The sequence below is a fragment of the Danio aesculapii genome, chromosome 8 (genome assembly GCF_903798145.1).
Source record: "Danio aesculapii chromosome 8, fDanAes4.1, whole genome shotgun sequence".
NCBI classification, from domain to species: domain Eukaryota; kingdom Metazoa; phylum Chordata; class Actinopteri; order Cypriniformes; family Danionidae; genus Danio; species Danio aesculapii.
The window spans coordinates 17,515,185-17,529,513 of NC_079442.1; the positions used below are offsets into that span (position 1 = coordinate 17,515,185).

Consider the following 14,329-nt stretch of genomic DNA (forward strand, 5'->3'; position numbering starts at 1 on the left):
CTGCGGTGTGATTCGTGTGAATGAAGTGGCGTGAAAGACACGATTCGAGTGAAAAAACTGACATGAGTTGAATGTTTTGCACGTATTGTGTGTTTTGATTGAATCGACTGAGTTGGAAAATCTGAACTTCATCGGACATTTGTGCCACGTTAACCAACCATGAGCTTGCTTTTGTAGGGGAGTGATGTACGACGTGGTGCCTGTTGTTGGTGTACCGAGGTGTCTTGCCGTCACCGGACAACGGTTGATCAAACTGGGCTTGGCTCAGACTGAGGCACAGTTGAAAGCCTCCATCATCTAGCTGTAGTTTCTGGAGGAGATAATAAGGTCACAGTTCTGGGATCTAGTGGACTCAGACACAGCGCCGAATAAATCTACACAGTTTTTCAGCCTTCCTAAAGCACATAAAGCAGAGCTACATTCTCTATAAAATACATGTTATCCATTTAGCAACGAAGCTACAGTCACCAGGCAGACACAAGCCCTGCATATGACGTGAATCTGCATATATTGTGAAGTGAATTTGACCGCGAATTAAGCGAATTTGACAACCAAATAAAGCGAGTAAACTCAAAATGTCCACGTGTCTATTTATGCGTAAATAGTGCGATTTATCTGTCACGTTTGGTGTGAGCTAGACATGGGCCGGTATAAGACAGTATGAAAACCTTGGATAAAAATATCATGGTTTCACGATACGGCAGTATTGCGATTACTGCTCTGAAATGAGTTCTTCTGGGTAAACTGGGAAACTTTTTTTCCTATTGAACACGAGATATTATATTTTAAGAAACATTTATAATATTTTGGAACAGTAAACATGTTAGGCTAAATAATTCAAATAAATCATTGACTTGCTATCTTAATTAGTTTACAAAACAGATTTCATTACACCTTGAAAAGGTATCTTTGGATATCTTTCTTTTTTCAATATAAAGTAAGCCGCTGCACTGTTCGGGTGTATAGCACATAGGATGCACATAGCAACAAAGGATGTTGGTTTAGAAGCAATTTGTTTCTCAAATGTTTGCTGAATCATCAGAATCAGAATCAGAAAGAGCTTTATTGCCAGGTATGTTCACACATACGAGGAATTTGTTTTCGTGACAGAGCTTCTACAGTGCAACAGGATAACAGAGACAGGACAAAAAACAGATAATAAATATATATATATTTTTTTTTTAAATAGAAGTAGTGAGTGCAAATATACAGATTGACAAGTGTATGTACATGTTTATTAATATATACAACGTTATATGTGCAGCTGTTATGTGCAAATTGGCATATAAGTGTGTGGTTAAATAAGTGTATCTGTGTATAAAAGTGTATGGCAAGTAGTGATGTTGGTTCCACAATCATGTGCTGACCAGTAGCTTTTGATGTGGCGTGTCCTTTTCTGATGGAGTTACTGTTGCCCTAAAAAAACTAAATAATTGTAAAAAAACATTTTAAAAAAACACTTTTTTTTAGGTTTTAAAACCTTGACTTTTCCAAACCGTGGTACACCTTGAAAACAGTTATCGTCCCATGCCTGTGAACGCAGCATTAGAATAATTTTTGAAGAATCATGTGAAACTGAAGACTAGCGTAATGGTGCTAACAATTATATTATATTACATAATATTGTATAATATGTTATATTAAAATATATTGTATATTTGAAAAGAGGTGGTGTTTGACAAATGCTTCTGCAGCAGATTGCAAAAGCCGATCCTGTAGTGACAGCACTGCAACAGTGGCAAAACCCACCCAATATAGCGCAGCCAACTCAGCAAAGTGGTCCCCCAAAGTCGATACAAAGACTGACGACATGAGGAGAAGCCAAGAAGTCTGCTTGCACAGAGCGCATTTTGCATACCTTTAATTTCCTCTGTAGCTGCTCATTTATCAAAATGAAGAACAGAGTGAAGGACAAACACTTTGTAAGCCATCAACTCCTTATCTTGTCCCTGAATACTACTTGAGCATGTTGCGGAGTTCATATAAGGAGAGAGAGGAAAAAAAAGACATCTGACATGAATTAACTAAAAGGTCTGCTGTAATAAAGCGTGCAGCTGCAAAACTGCTGTGCACCATTGCAGAAGAGTTTGTGCAAAGCATTCTGAAAAGAGACAGAGATGAAGGGCTAAACCAGCTACACATTTCGCCAGACAATGGTTAGAAGACAAACTTTTTGCTTTCTTTTTAACGCTCTCAGATCTGCATTGAGGACAGGGGGGAGAGGAAGAAAGAATATCATTACTCAATACACACAGCGGAGGGGTGGAACTGGAGTTGATCCGAGTCCAAAACAAATCTGTTGTTTTCTGGCCATGAGTCCTGGCAGCCCTGCAGAGCAAAGAGGTTGTCTGAGGCCAGTTCTGTTTTGGGTTCAGGCATCTCGCTGGTCTACTTATGACACTGAGCTTTGTTCTCTTCAAATGTACAGTGGGAAAGAATGCTGCTCAAGAGAAAAAAAAAAAAAAAAGCTCTCCGCTGGCCCGTGTCCAATTACACTAATACACTTAAGCTGTGTGGCCTCCATTTTTCACATTCCACTGCCTTTCATGTGCAAATCAACAGCTGTTGACAAGCATTTGGGATCCACTATGATTTATTGACCCTTAATAACAACATCCGAGACATGGAAAGCCTCATCATCAGTGGGCTATGAAGGTGTTAGAGAGCTTTGTGAAGGGGGTGGGGGGTCTGCAAATGATGTTAGCCCATCATGTTTTTAAAAGGCCTCTTTCAAAAGTGATATTTGCCGTACAGTGAGGGAAATCACAGTATTGGCTTTGCATAGAAAACAATTAATACTGAGGCATTTGATGTTTGTCAAGTCTTTCACAAACTATTGCATTTCAGTATGTCACTACTCAAGCTCCAGCTCTAAATATGGGCTTACAATCCACACATTGTTAAGTCATACGTCCATGAAGCCTTTCCCATCCACTAATGGTCTTTAACCCATTATGTTATCTGTATACTAGGATAAACATTCAAGGGGGAGGGGGATGAGTGAGTAAATGGCCCTGATTTCTGAGAAAGAATTAGATAGATAGATAGATAGATAGATAGATAGATAGATAGATAGATAGATAGATAGATAGATAGATAGATAGATAGATAGATAGATAGATAGATAGTTTCAGCATTGATATCGCAATGTGATCATTCGCAATAGTCACATCGTGTGCATACGCAATGTAGTCTGGATTATAATTGATCATTCCGCAAGTGTTTTCTGAGACCTGGGATTTATTAGGGATTTAAAAGCATTCAGACATAAAAAATTATACCATTTGTAACTTTGACAAATTAATAACACTTAACTTTAAGTGTATCGAATTGTTACATTTTTATTTTACATTTGATTATATAATTACTGTATACGGAATACGGTTTGACTTCTCTGGAAAACAATAAACTGCTGTTTATTTATTTTGTATATTTATCTTGAATATTGATTATATTGAATTTATCTATGCTTGTAGATTGTTTATTATATTTTATGCACTGCTATACAGAATCATCCCAATCAATCTAAAATTTGAAATTATTTCCAAATAGTTTCAACTAGTGAAATTGTATTTATATAGAAATAAAATTTTAAAAAACGATATCGCAATGTTCGATTTTTCCAATATCATGCAGCCCTAATAAACAGATTAAATGTTAATTTGTGTGTCATTTAAATTTTTAAAAACAACTGATTGAATTTTTTTTTAAACGATAACATTTCACCATTTTTTTGCAGCACATGAAAATGGGTAAATATAAATAATATATATGCTTAATAAAAACAAAACTATATTTATATAAATATCTTAAATAAACCATTTCACTTGACCATTTATTCATGCATAATTAGTTTACTCAGTATACAAAAATAATAGATAAACACAAACTATCATTTTGGTTGCAATTAATCATTACCCAGCACGGATAATATAAATGCATATACTAAAATTTACTTATACTTACTTACATTTACTGTATAGAAGAAGATTTATGGAGATCTAATATCGATATTTTTCTGCAAATAAAAGCTCTAAATAAAACACAAATGAACAATGTGAAGCTGGTAATAATAGTAGTTGTCAATAATAAATGTTGTTTTTACGTTTCTTTCTATAAAAATATGCGTTCATGTTGTGATGTTTTTTATTTAGGGGTTTAGTATATGTCAATCTAAACTATAAATATTATAATTAAATGTACCTAGTTACATAGGTTTGGACAAAGCAACAACAACAAAACGATTCTGAACGAAGCTCCTTGGGGACCAGCCTCATGTCGCGTTATTTTTGTAAACCATAACTGCATGAGTAAAAATACCCTCATCTGTACACACTCAACAAAGAAATGCTGGCAAATGAATACGAAATATCACGGACGTTATGTGACTGAAACAGCAGAAATATCCAAAACAGACTGAAACTATACCCCTCATCATTTTGCATGCACCCGGCAGGGTTACTACAGAACTAGCCAAGCATTCAATACAATAACAACACGTAAAGCGAGCTAACTCAGCTAGCTCAGCAGTCGAAAGACGCTCAATGGCATAACGTTAATCTGCTTGGCTTAAAACAATATTATTACGCTGGAAAACTGACCCAATGCATAACGTAGTGTGCCGGGCGGAATTTAACATCATTCAGTGTAACGTTAAATCACAATCATTGCTAGCTAAGCTAACTAGCCGGCCAGTCTTCACGGAGAAATTGATTTCCGCCTTGCGCGGCGACGCTCATTCAATCTAACAGGGGTTCAGTGACGGAATAACGACCGTTAACCGCGGACAGACCCGGTTACTCAGACACCCGGTTCTAGGAACTCTCGGCACACTCAAAACGGCCAACTGCAGACACACTCGTGAGCAAAGCGTCTTTTAGTAACTTACCTCTCCGCGGAAGGTGATGGTCTGTCGCTACCGGACGTTTATGTAGTTTCTGAAGAGAAAGAAATGAAGAAATAATCCACATGTACGGTTTGCTATGGCCGTGTTTTCGTCCTTGTCGGTTTGAGCCCCAAATCCACTTGAGCGTCGCGCGAGAAACTGCAGCTGCCTCAACGGGTTCGGCCTTCTCGCGCTCCTCGTCTGTTTTTCTTTCTCCTCGGTCTGTTTTACTCGCGTTTCCGCCCTCTTATCTCCACACGGCTGTGATTCGACAAAAGCCGTTCGTGCCCATTCTGTCTACTTGTCGTTTACGCGGTGCTGGCTGTAAATACACGAAGCGACTGAACGAGAATCTGTGCGCTTTAGAGATGACTCGAGTCCGTGTGTGTGTGTGTGTGTGTGTGTGTCACTGACTGACTGCTGCTGGCAAAGCGAGAGTCCGCTGGACGTCAAGTGCAGTTTCTCAGCTCTTAAAGGGCCAGCGCGCTGCTTTTAGAAAATCGGTCCCTCTGCTATGTAAATCACTACAAATCACACCACTAGTCAGAAGACAGGAATAGAATATGAAGATATATCTACTACAAAACCACTGAAGTGATTCATGAAGATTAAACAAATAGAATAAATAAATCATACAAACATCAAACATGTTCAAATAGTTTCATTTACAACTTAAACATAACTTTAGAATTAAAATCCAAAAGAATCCCAGGTGACTTTAAGTAGAATTGTCAAATTAATTGACATTTAAACATTTATAAATGAGAAATTAAAGTATTAATAAATGTAAAACTTAAATAAATGTAATAATTAATACTGCTATGATACTACTGAACTGTAATTATATTTCTAAAATAATAAGAATAATAATAGTTTGTAGTTATGTAAAAAAACGGAACAACAGATTATTACTGTTGTAGATTTGTTATTATTGTTATTATTATTATTATTACTATTATTATTATTATTAACCATAAACCTAAACATACTTAAATGAGAAATTAAAGTAGCCTACTAATGAATGTAATTTGTTAATAAATTAAATTATTAATAATGACATAACACTACTGAACTGTGATTATATTAATAATAGTATAATAATATATTTATGGACAAATAAAAATGTGCAGCCGTACGCAAAAATAATATGCATTTAATAATGTATTTAATCTTCAAAACAGGTGCTCAAACCATGTTTAACCCAGTTTTGTACAATCCTTACATATTTAAAACTACATAAAAAATGACTCATTAAAAACCCAAACGATTAATAAATCAATAAAAGAGATACAATAAAAGGAAGGTAAAATGCTGAAATGATTTCACATTTGAACAATAATTCAATTTTAATTTTTTTTATCCTATACATAACCTTTGAAATATTGAAATACCTGTAACGGAGAGGTAACTTGATAATTTTCTAGCGGTAAATATTCATTATGATATGGTGAAAATGTATGTGGATTACTTGTTTAAAAAAACAAAAACAGAACAAATTAAAATATGGCTTTTGTTGATTTGTTATTGTTATTATTATTAACAATAAACATACAAAATAATTAAATTAAATAAGAAATTAAAGTACTAATAAATATCCTATTTTAATAAATGTAATAATACTGCTAGAATGTTCGCCTCACAGCAAGAAGGTCGCTGGTTTGAGCCTCGGCTGGGTCAGTTGGTGTTTCTGTGTGGAGTTTGCATGTTCTCCCTGTGTTTGCGTGGGTTTCCTCTGGGTGCTCCAGTTTTCCGGTGATGGGTTGCAGCTGGAAGGGCATTCGCTGCGTAAAACGTGCTGGATAAGTTGGCAGTTTAAGTAAGTGAATGAATGAAGGAACGAATAATACTGCCATACTACTGAACTCTAATTATATTTATAAAATTTTAATAATAATTTGTAGTTATTTAAAAAAAACTCAGTTATTACTGTTGATGATTATTATTATTATTATTATTATTATTATTATTATTGTTGTTGTTGTTGTTGTTGTTATTATTTTTATTATGATTATTATTATTATTAACAATAAAAATACGAATTAATTAAATTAAATGAGTAATTAAGGTACTAGTTAATTTTATATTTGAATAAATTTAATAGGTCAGCTATAATACTACTGAAATAATTATATTCATAAACTTGTAATAATAATAATAATAATAATAATAATAACTGTAGTTATTCAAAAATGGAACAACTTAAATTATTTCTGTTGTATATTTGTTTTTATTGTTTTTTTATTATTAACAATAAAAATGCTAATTAATTAAATTAATGAGAAATTAAAGTATTAATAAATGTAAAACTTTAATAAATGTAATAATTAATACTGCTATGATACTACTGAACTGTAATTATATTTCTAAAATAATAAGAATAATAATAGTTTGTAGTTATGTAAAAAAACGGAACAACAGATTATTACTGTTGTAGATTTGTTATTATTGTTATTATTATTATTAGTAGTAGTAGTATTATTACTATTATTATTAATATTATTATTATTATTAACCATAAACCTAAACATATTTAAATGAGAAATTAAAGTAGCCTACTAATGAATGTAATTTGTTAATAAATATAATTATTAATAATGACATAACACTACTGAACTGCAATTATATTTATAATAATAATAATAATAATAATAATAATATATATATATATATATATATATATATATATATATATATATATATATATATATATATATATATATATAATAAACATTTCTAAAACAAAAACAAATTAAGGTATTCTTAAGAATTTTGGCAAACCAAACTTTAACATTCCATAGATTACCATTGTATGGTCAAACACTACAACAGAAAGTAGTCAGACCTGAAACACTTCGCAATTCCAGATCCACATATTTGTGACCCTACCTTATTTACACCTCCAACATAGTCTACATAATGATCTAAAAAAGTTCAACATAGCCAAACAAAATATCAGAGGCTCTGTCATCCAACTAAAATATTGCTGCACTTCCAGAAAACACATGCACACTTTTGCAAATGGCTCTTGCAGACACTAATGTGTTGTACCCCCTGAACTGAGTCTCTCCAGGCCCTCCACATCTGGGCTATTTGAAGCCCGTGGAGACGCAAGCTGTGGATACACTGTTTTAACATTGAAGAATAGTGTCAGAGAGATCACACTGCGGGCCCAGTAAATGACCTGTGGTTTCGCTAATGATCTGAATCGGTTTCTCTGCAGCTCAGCCACCCACGGCCATCAGGCACTGACAGCCACGCATCCGTGACGCTCCAGAATTAATCAACCTTTCACACACAATCTTCCCAAGGAGTCTTATATGTCAACACTATTATTTCCATACCTCTGAGTAAATGATGTTGACCCGCTAGGCATATATTGTTTGTGTGGGCAGCTCCTTGTGTAATCGGCGGTTTTTGCTGTAAGCATTCATATCTTGGCCTGTTCATTACACGTGTTCCTGCTTTTCTAAAGTAAAGCAATATGGCGGTGATCTCACAGGATGATTCTCTGACACACACACACACACGCACACACACGCACACACACACACGCACACACACACACACACACACACACACACACACACACACACACACACACACACAGCCACCTCATATCTTTGCCCTGTGGTGCTAATCTCATGTGCGCCAGGATTTGCATGTTGACATTTACAATGCATGTGTGTCAGAGGTAACCTTCAGTCAGTCGATGAAAAACAATCTCTGAATTGACATTCTGAGCGTGAGTCAGTCATTTTTCACATTGCCGTAAAAGCTGGATGTTCCAGTGCTCTTTCGCCTGGAGGAAGAGGCCAAACTAGACGAATGAGAGGGATGGTTCACTAGAAAATGAAACGTTGTTGTTCATTTACTTGTTTACTAGAGCTGCAGGTGACCTTTTGTCTTTGGTAGATCATTAAAAAGAATTTTAGGTGATTCATTCGTATTAAAGTGATTCATTCATTCATTCACTTTCTTTGCGGAATGAACCGTATGTGTTTTACGCAGCGGGTGCCCTTCCAGCTGCAACCAATCTCTGGGAAACATCCACACATTCTCATTCACACACATAGAGTACGGACAATTTGACTTACCCAATTCACCTATAGCGCATGTCTTTGAACTTGTGGGGGAAAACGGAGCTCCCGGAGGAAACCCACGCAAACAGAGGGAGAACATGCAAACTCCACAAAGAAATGCCAACTGACCCAGCTGGGAATTAAAGTGATTAAAGTGAACATTAAAGTCCCTTAATAAATGAAGATTCTGCCATCATTTAGTCACCCTTCACTTGTTCAATTTGAGTTTCTTTCTTCTGTTGAACACAAGATAATATATTTTGAACATTGGAACCCACTGACTTTCATAGTAGGAAAACAATACTAATGATGTCGATGGGTCCCAGCAACCAGAATTCTTCAAAATATTTTCTTCTGTGTTCAACAAAAGAGAGAACCTCATAAAGGTTCAAAACCACATGAGGGAGAGTAAATTATACAGTAATTTCATTTTTTGGTATCACTTTAAGCAACTCAGGCTCATTCTGGTTATGTACCCCTATGTGCATTTCTGGAGAGAGCAAAATACGTCCCAGGAGCTACATTTTTTGCAGTTTTTGTTTTCGCGAATCCACCAGTGGCCGCTATGTATGTTTTTAAGATCTCAAAATTCTCTTGCGAGTGCCATTTGCACCTACTCTTCTTGACTAAATCCACCAGAGGCCTCTGTCGACTGACTGACTGAAAAAACTACCATGTCATACCTGTACACCTGTAGTGTTCGTTTTAAAGACGAAATGCAGCCAATCGTAGCTCTGGCAAAATATCTAGCAATCTCCAGAAACTTTTAAAGGGCTACGTTTTCAGAATGAGTCTATGTTGACTTCAAGCCAGAGGCTACTGGCATTTTGAGAATACAAAAACATTTCAACCCAGGCTCATTCTGAAAACGTACCCCTATATACATTTCTGGAGAGCGCCAAATACATAGGTACATTTTTTTATTTCTTTTTTGCAGTTTTTGTTTTGGCAAATTCACCAGAGGCCGTTGTGTACTTTTTTGAGATCTCAAACTTCTCTAGTGAGTGCCATTCGCACCTGCTGTTCTCGTGTGAATCCACCAGAGGCCGCTGTCGACTGACTGACTGACTGACTGACTGACCGATTGACTGACCCACCCTCCTCCTTCCCTAAACCCAACCAATAGTGTTTTCAAAAGCACAGATTGACCCGCTAACGCCCTTCCCTAAACCCAACCGACAGTTATAAAAAGCAATCCAGAAAAAGAAAAGACCTCGCATGATTTTTACCACGTCTTTAGATTGTACCACATTCTCACCCTGTTATTTTCTCATTTATTTTATTTTTTGGCGTCTGTTTTTGTCTTACCAATTTTCTGGAACTATTATTTGCCGGACTCCAACCCGGTTGTCGTGGTCAACTCCTCTCTGCGTCCAGAGGTGGGTAGTAACGAGTTACATTTACTTCGTTACATTTACTTGAGTAAAATTGTTGGGTAACGTGTACTTTCTGAGTACATTTAAATATGTGTACTTTTACTCTTTCTCCAGTAAATTATTAGAAAAAAATCAGTACTCTTACTTCGCTACTGTTAAATTATAATAAATATGATTCATATGACTTGTTTGCAAATATAGCGAGGCGCTGCATTTGAGAGGTTGTGAGGTTGCTATAGAGACACATCTGCCGCTTTCAGTTAGAGCGTGCGCGCCTATGTTGGAATTATGGCTGAAGTTTGGGAAGCTGTGCAAGTTTATACTGCTGTCCCGCCATATCGCCATCTGAGGATTGTCACGCTGTCTGTGCAGTGAGTTTATCAGACCAGATCACCCGGCCTCAAATTCAGTCTATGTTTTTTCTAGATGTCAACAAGAATAGTTTGCATCACAGCATGAATTCCAGCTCCAACCTGAAAAAAACACTTAGTGGTAAGTGTCAACATTATCCTAATTTGAACCTAATTAATAGTAACTATGAGCCAACTAAAGAAACTGCTGTTTAATGGAATAACTGATTAGCCCTGCACATATACAATTTAAAACAGCATATTTGGATATCTTTTCTGCTGGAGATACTATTGTGCTAAATAAAAAAAATAAAAAAATTTAAAAAAACGTAAAAAAACATAAATAAATAATCTTACATATACCTTAGGAACGGTATAGCAGAAAACCTTGACTTTTCCAAACCGCGGTATACCTTGAAAATGATCATCCCATGTCATCCCATATAATATATGTATAATAAAAAGTAACTTGTAAAGTTTTTACTTTTACTCGAGTAACTTTTAAGATTGTTACTTTTACTTGAGTAAAAATTTCTGCAAGTACTTGTACTTTTACTTACACTGTAAATTCTAACATGTTCAGTTTACTTAAAAAAAGTTTGGAAACCGATTGCCTTATTTTTGCAACATAAACTTACAAGGTAATCTTACGTTAAGTTAATTATTGCCTTAAAGTAAGAAACCTAAAACTTATAAAGTAAACTAACTGGTAAAAATCAAGTTAGTTTAATAAAAAAATTCTAGTTAACATACTCGTCAATATTTAGTAACCTTACTTAGGGTTTTATAGTAAGATTACTTTATTAACTCTATTTAACTAATACTGTTATACCCTGTTCAGTTAACATCTTGAATGCTAGTAGTCTCAACATTGTTTTAATCCAACATTTTAAGTAATGTCAACTAAAGAAACTACGTGCAATCGGTTTCCACATTTTCTTCAATTAAACTGAACATAAAATATGTAGTTCAACTTACAAGTAATGACATTATACAGATCTTAAATGTAAAAATTTTATTTTACAAAAAGAGCAGAGTATCACAATACACTTGTGATATTTTACTATCACAATACACTTGTACACAATACAGTTTTGTAAAAACCTGTTGTAAAGTGCTGTAATATACTGCAAACAGCAATACAGACAATAAATATAATAAAAAAAATTTACAACCCTGAAACCCTTAAAATACTTGATACTTCGAAAAAAAGATACTTGAATTAGTGTAATTAAACATGCCATTGCGCCAGCACATTTAAACGTGGTAGCATATAGATACTCACAGAGGAACAGATGTTTAGCTTTAAAGTTGATCTGTTAGACTGTGGAGTTTAGATTTTCCTACAGAAAATATCAGTGTTGTCAAAAGTATTGAGTTTGGTATCAATTAATACTAAAATATTTTTAAAAAACAATTCCCACCAACATTTGAGTGCTGCTGAGCTCATTCTTAAACACTGCTGATTGGCCACTTTGTTCACATGCTCAACAGAAATGACTCGGATTGGCTGTGACTGTCATTGGTTTACCACTCTTCACCGAGTCCAAACAAAGTTACACAGACACTGAAGCGTTTCAAAGCCATGTCGATCAGCTGACCTGTTTAGAAGCTAACATATGAGCCATCTGCTGATGGATTGACTGATCGACAGTGCTTTGAAATGATCCAGTGTCTTTGTATCTTTGCACCAGGTGAATAGAGGTGAAGAGTGGTAAAAACAATGACCTTCATAGCTAATCAGTCATATCTGTTGAGCATGTGAACACAATGGCCGATCAGTTCTTGCAATTTAGTGGGAAATGGATATTTTTTTTATTTCAGTACCGATTGGTACCAAACACAATACTTTTGACCACCCTATAAATCACAATATACTTTTTTGGTAAAAAAAAAAAAAAGTTTTTTTAAACACAAAAATGCTGCAGTCCTAAATATAACACTGAAAACAGCAACATGTTGAAAGCAACACTTTGTAATTAAACATGCCATTATGCCAGAACCTTTAAACATAAATCACAGCAGCATATAGGCACTCACAGAAAAAAAAAAACACATTAAGCTTCCCTCCCAGCGAAAGCAACACACGTTGAACAAATTCAAATGCATTGCTTGTAGTCTTTGGGTAGTCCGAATTCAGTGAGTAAATCAAAGCAAAAAAGGAGACATACTGTGTGTGGCAAAGTAGGGACATTGTCCATAACCACTTTTCCTTCCTGTATAATGGCCCACATTGATGTCCTTTAGACATCTTCACACAAGACAGTCAGCAGGCCAACATCTTCTGCACTCAGGTCAGACTCTACATCCACATCCTATGAATAGAGAAAGAAAAATAAGTAAAGTTTGATATTCTAAATGACACTGACAAAGCATGTAGTGGCCAGGAGACCAAAAGCATAGGTGAAAAACATTACAATTCCTTATGCTTAATGTGGTAACACTTCAGTATAGGGACCAATTAACCTATTAACTAGTTGCTTTTTACCATGACTATTTGTGTGTTCATACATGCACAACGGAGGCTTGTAGTTAAATTTTAACTACATTCAAATGCTTATAAGGCCTTGCTTTGGTGCTCCTTCTCCAATGTAGACCAATATGATGGATTTGCCTGTACTCCTACTATTTGGTACCAATCGATATTGAAATTTTAAAAGCATCCATTTCCTGCTAACATTTGAGCACTGTTGAGTGTCATTTCTGTTAAGCATGTGAACACAATGGCAAAACAGTACTGTTTAAAAACGTGTTCAACAGTGTTTAAAATGTTAGCAGGAAATTGACGTTTTGAAAATTTCAGCCGCGATGGGTACCAAATTCCAGTATCGTGACAACCCTAGCTCCTACTCCTCCATATACCAAATGTTGCTTGTTTGCTCCAAACTTAAAACATGACTCTATTCTATAGGAATGATTTTTTAAATTAAAGAAACACTATAATGTAATTAAACAAACTGAAATAAAAGTACTTTTTAAACATTTTCAAGAAATTTAATGCAAATGTGAGAGACCATGGTACAACAATATAGATTAATAAATCTGGAACCGAGTCATGAATTGATTTGGTTTTGCTAGATTAAAGCAGTCAGTCAAGTTTGCATTATTTAGCACACTGATTTCCAATTTATTAATAACTATTTATTTTAGAGAAAAGGGATGTTTTAGTATGGCTTTCGGAGCAAGGGTGCAGCTATCTACGATCCCACAGCAGGTGACTTCACAGGGTTGGTTATAATAAGGAGCATCTTTTGACTTTGTGGCTTTTAACACAATCTTTTTACATCTTAATCCAGCAGGTTCTTCCAACAGAAATTATATTACTCTCAACGTATTACATAGCTATTTACATTTTTTTAAAACAAGTGTGTTTAAAAATGAAAGAAATGCTTTCATTACTTCACTGGCCTATGAAGCTAATTGACCCTGTGACATCACAAGCTGTATTTGCAACATGGCAATGCTCTTGCTCCAAAGGGCATAATAAAACATCCCTCTAACTTTCAAATACTTACATTAACTGCATTTGTTTTATTTTTATAAAATTGGAAATTGATTTTAATAAGTGAAGTAAACTGGAGTGACTGCTTCATTTCCAGTCTAAGAAAGCATAAAAAATAATACTACTTACAAAACACA

The 14,329-nt window shown here is 35.0% G+C and overlaps 1 protein-coding gene across 5 annotated transcripts in view; it reads right to left on the reverse strand.

Annotated features, from left to right (window-relative positions):
* ncor2 (nuclear receptor corepressor 2) overlaps positions 1-5,279 on the reverse strand; it is a 181,897-nt gene extending 176,618 nt beyond the window's left edge. For all 5 annotated transcript variants that reach the window (XM_056463320.1, XM_056463319.1, XM_056463318.1 and 2 more), the window contains exon 1: positions 4,889-5,279. The gene's annotated coding sequence lies outside the window, so the exon portion shown is untranslated. The remainder of the gene's footprint in view (positions 1-4,888) is intronic.
* Between the last annotated feature and the right edge of the window lie 9,050 nt (positions 5,280-14,329).